Source organism: Otolemur garnettii, unplaced genomic scaffold (assembly GCF_000181295.1).
Source record: "Otolemur garnettii isolate 467f Iridium unplaced genomic scaffold, OtoGar3 scaffold00060, whole genome shotgun sequence".
In the NCBI taxonomy this organism is placed as follows: Eukaryota; Metazoa; Chordata; class Mammalia; order Primates; family Galagidae; genus Otolemur; species Otolemur garnettii.
Window position 1 is genome coordinate 8,642,354 of NW_003852455.1, and position 4,826 is coordinate 8,647,179.

Genomic DNA, 4,826 nt, shown 5'->3' on the forward strand with positions numbered 1-4,826 from the left:
AAAAAAAAAAAAAAAAAAAAGAGATTATGTTTAATCCCTGTGGCAGAGGTAAGAAGAAAAAAAAACAGATTTCATATTGTTTCCTTCTATTTTATAGTAACTAATTAATGCAATTCAAAAAAAATGATGTGAACTACAATGTGTCTCATTCCAGACAAACCACTTAATGAAAAGGCTAATAGCATCCATTGGGGTACAAAATAAGAAAATGAGGAATTCTGGGTGTTTCATCTGTCCCTTCACTAACTCACTTGATATGTGACTCTGAGATAATCTTTCAGACTCAGTTTGTCCTTTGAGAGCGTGAGTGTAATGCAGGAAACTCTGCCTGACCCAGCAAAGTCTTAAAAAGAAAAAATATCGATAATCTGGCAATGACATGTTGCTAACTAAATAGGATGACCATGAATCTAAGTTGCCCTGCACAATTCCAAATTTTGCCTATTATCTTAGGCTAATTATTAGTGGCACTGTCTTTCACTGTTAAAAGCTGACCAATATGGGTGATTGTGTTTTTTGGATAACCTATAGCACAGGTCTTCAAGTAAACTTTCTGTGAGTACACAGGAACGCAGAAGCTCCCGAACACGATATTTACTTGAAGTAGTATGGATCCTCCTCTAATGAACAAAGAGTTTAATATGCTGTATATAATACTTTACACAAAGTATAAGGTCATTATAAGTTAAAGTGCTATGGATGTTTGGAGTGAGGAATAATTGCTTTTAATTATTCTTTCATAAATGTTTTCAAATACTTACTATAAAGCAGGTACTTTACTAAATACTAGCAATATAACAGGGAATAAGACATAGCCAAAAAATTACTATAGAGTGATATATATTAAGATAAGAAGAGGTAGGGGATGAAGGGAGCCCATGAGAGGTGTCCCTAAGTCTTTGGGTGTGGGACAGCGGAGACTTACAGGAAGAAGTAATAGGTAAAATGAGACTTGAAAGAAGAGTAGGCATTAGTTAGGTGAAGAAGTTTAGGGCAATGAGGTGTCCTCCAAGCAAAAAAAATACAACACCCGTAAAGATGGTAAGATCATGGTAAAATAAAGGACTTAAAAATAGTTCATTGTGGTTTGAGCATATCATGGGGAGAATGAGAAATGATGAGCTTAAGAATAGGGAGGAGGAGAATTGACAAAATTTGGACCAAAAAGGAGATTTTTTAGAGAAAGGAACAGAGAAAAGTATTCCAGTGTGGCAGAGTGGCAGGCAATGAATCCTGAACATCGATTATGGCCAAAGTTAATGGAAAATTCTTCAGCAAGGTAGGGCTGCCCGGAGCTGTGCTCAGGTTGGCTGCTGTAAGCAGTGGGCCTGGCATTGGGCTGGGTTCCTGGCTCTGGTCCCTCCTAGCCTGCTGCATCTCTTGTGGGTCAACCTTTATGGATTTATTATAATAAATGTATGTCGTTTTAAAAACCCACTGAATGTGATATTGTAATTTGGTAAGTGAAGAAACTCTGAGCCTCTGGGCAAGGTCTGTACCGGCAGAGTCCTGGGTAACCAGCCCTTTCCCCATTAGATCTTTATTTCTGCTTCTTTAGTACTAGGAAAGTCCCAGTGCCTACCAACAGACCTGCATAGTTTGAAAGCCTAAAGACACCAAGAGTCGTTGTGTCAGAAATGGAGTATAACACAGATCTTTTCGGGGAATAAGTTTGAAAAGGACCCAAGAGGATAGAATGGAATCCAAGGCCTACCACATCAGATCAGTAGCAAATCATCACTCATCAGAGGAAAAGGAAGCTGAAAAGGAGACCATTACAGGGTCTCATTAAACGATATTGATTGCATCAGGTGATATTCTCAGTTGTAGGAGTTGTACTCTGATAACATAATGAGGAAATAATTTATTACAATGGGTGTTGAATAGTGTCTAGAGTCTATTTTGAGACTATAGAATACATTCAGAGACTCTATGCCAGGAATGAAGCTATTTGTTAATAACTGGTCCAATGGTGACACTTGAATGCAACTGCTGGCCATGGACGTGACTTGTACCACTAACATCCGCAGCACTGGTGCTGCCTCTAAACCTGTGACCAGGCTTCCTGGAGAAACTGGAAGTGTCCAGTTCTGCTCTGCCTCTTTCAACCACTCATCGTATTCAATATCAAGAGCAGCTACACCTGACTGACCTGATTACAAGGAAGACTGAGAAATTGAGTGTTTTTGGCCATTTGCAGTTTCTGTGTAAAAGACAACCTTTGCTTCATAAAATGGGAGATTCTCCAAACCTAGGAAGGCATGGATGTAGTGGAATGGATTCAGATGCTGAGATTAAAAAACAGTGACAACTGTCCATCACACTTACAGGACAAGGAAAAAGAAAACATCCTCCTGTAGAAACAAAAAGAGACCAAAGAGACCTTCTGGAAAGGATTTGCTGGAGGAACCAGGAGAAAATGTTTCTGTCATTATCTAAAAGCTTGAAGACATTGCCTTCTGAAACAAAACATAAATAATAAATTATAAGAAGACAACAGGCGACATTTTAGATACAAAAAATGAGAAACTAATGAAATGGAAAAGTATTTTAGGAAATGAAGAGCACAATAGCAAAATTAAAATCCACTTTGGGGGGCAAGAACCAAACGCAGAAATGACCTAGAAAAATCTAACCTATAGCTGATAAACTTGAGAATCTCTTCTGGATTACAGAGAGAAACCAAAAGAGATTAAATAAGAGAGAAAAAGATCTTTGTAAGACAAGGGTCAGAGATCCAACCTGAGAAACTTTGAAGGCCTTTAGGAAGAAAGCAGCATAACTGGTCTAAAACAATGGTGGTGGGCATATTAGAGAAACTTTCCTGAGCCTGCAGCTTTACCTGAGGGTCAAGCCAAAGGATCGGCTGCATTCGAGGCAAAATCAAAGATGAGCTAGTCACACATTGACCCATCAGGGTGAAATGTTTGGAGTTCAGGAAGAAAGCAAAACATCAACAACAAAACAAATCCTCTAAGCATCCAGGTGGCAAAAACGGTTTACCTAGAAAATAATAAAAATTGCACTGGCCTCGGCTTTATCAGCAGTGATAAAGTACCAAAAGTGAATCAACTGATATCTATAGAGATGTGTGAGAGGAAGGCTGTGAACAGTGACAACAACAAAAAGAGAGCTTAGGTATGAAAAAAGGAAGCACTGTGAGTGTGGCCCCTGGACCAGCAGCAGGAGCCTCCTCAGCTAGGAGCGGGCTAGAAATGGAGACTCTCCAGCCCACCCCGGATCGACTCAGTCAGCACCTGCATTTTAACCGGATTCCAGGTAATTCCCATGCATGTTACAGTCTGAGAAACTCTGGTTTAAGACATGCTCTGTGGACCAAGAATGGAACCAAAAGTATGAACTCAAGAGGTTGGCAGAACTAGTCTGGGAACTGTCAGCTCAGAGCCGTCACCTCATCCAGAGGTCCACAAGGAATGTAGCCCCATGACTGAGCAAATTCATGCCTCTGCAAGAACAGAAAGGGATTGGTGGCCTCTCACAGAATCTTCCGGAAAAAATGTTTCCTTTTTATCTCTTTCTCTGAACCTTTTTATCTCTTATGAGTCTAATCCTGTAATTGGACATAAATTTTTCTCAGAGAACTTATCTCTCCTGTAAGGTTAAGCACAGGTTTGAGAAAACTCCATTGGGTATGATTAGAACAATGCTAAAAATCAAAATAGCTATATCTATGAAAAAATACTGAGAAGAAATAGAGCAAATTATTAAGTGACAAAAATTATTTCTTTTTAAATCTCTCTGTATTTCAAGTTTTCTTGAATGAATGGATTATTATGGAGTATAAAGATAAACTTACAATTTTACAATGTCTTCTACCATGAAGAAAATATCTGAGCAAGAAAGCAGATCATAACCTCTGCGCAATATTGTCCCTAAACTTTACTGAGTGACGTGGTCTCTAAGCATTGCACTTCCCGCCTGCTGTGTTCTGGTAAAGAACATGCTCATGCCTTCCCACCACTGTGCCTTTGCTTCCTCGGAAATCCACCTCTCCTGGCTACCCAAAATCCCTGTCGGTACAAATTCTACAGACTCTTAAAGACAGCTCAGGTAACACCTCCTCCGTGAAGGCTTCCCTGAACCACCGCTATTCTAACCCTCTTCCAACGTTATGTATGTCTCTTCAGCTAGTTAATACTTCATATCTCATATTAGCAGTAATTAGATTAGTAATGACCATAATATCATAGTAGTGATGCTGTAATGTATTTCGTGTACTTTGAGCTCTTCCAGGCCTTTGGGTGTTTTGAAAATATTTTAATTATAGTAATAATCAATAGGTAATTGTTCAGTGAATGATTAATAATTAGGCCTAGAAGGGTTTAAGGCAGGTCCAAAAGGGAATGGAAACATCATGCCATTTCTTCTCTCTTCCTTTAACAGATGTGCAGCATGGCTTTGCATTTGTTTAGTACAACAAGCAAGCTTAAGTATCACTTGGTAAGCCTGACAAATAGAAAAGCGAAGAAAATACTTAAGTGTTTCTTTAAAAAATCCAGAACACCAAAAGAACATATTGTGTCTCTATTTAAACCAACTTACCATCCTACCTCGGGCAACTTGCTTTCTCAGCTCTGAAAGAACTGCTTGCTCTAAAATTAGAAAAAAAAAGGTCTTTGGGTTAAGAGCTCTCTAAGGCCCCTTCCAAATCTAGGCGTCCATAATTCTAAAAAAAGAAAGAAAGAGAGAGACAGATAAAGAGAAAGAAAGAGAGAAGAAAGGAAGGAAGGGAGGGAGAAGGAAGGGAGGAAGGAAGGGAAGGAGGAAGGAAGGAAGGGAGAGAAAGACAAGAGAGAGAGAGAGAG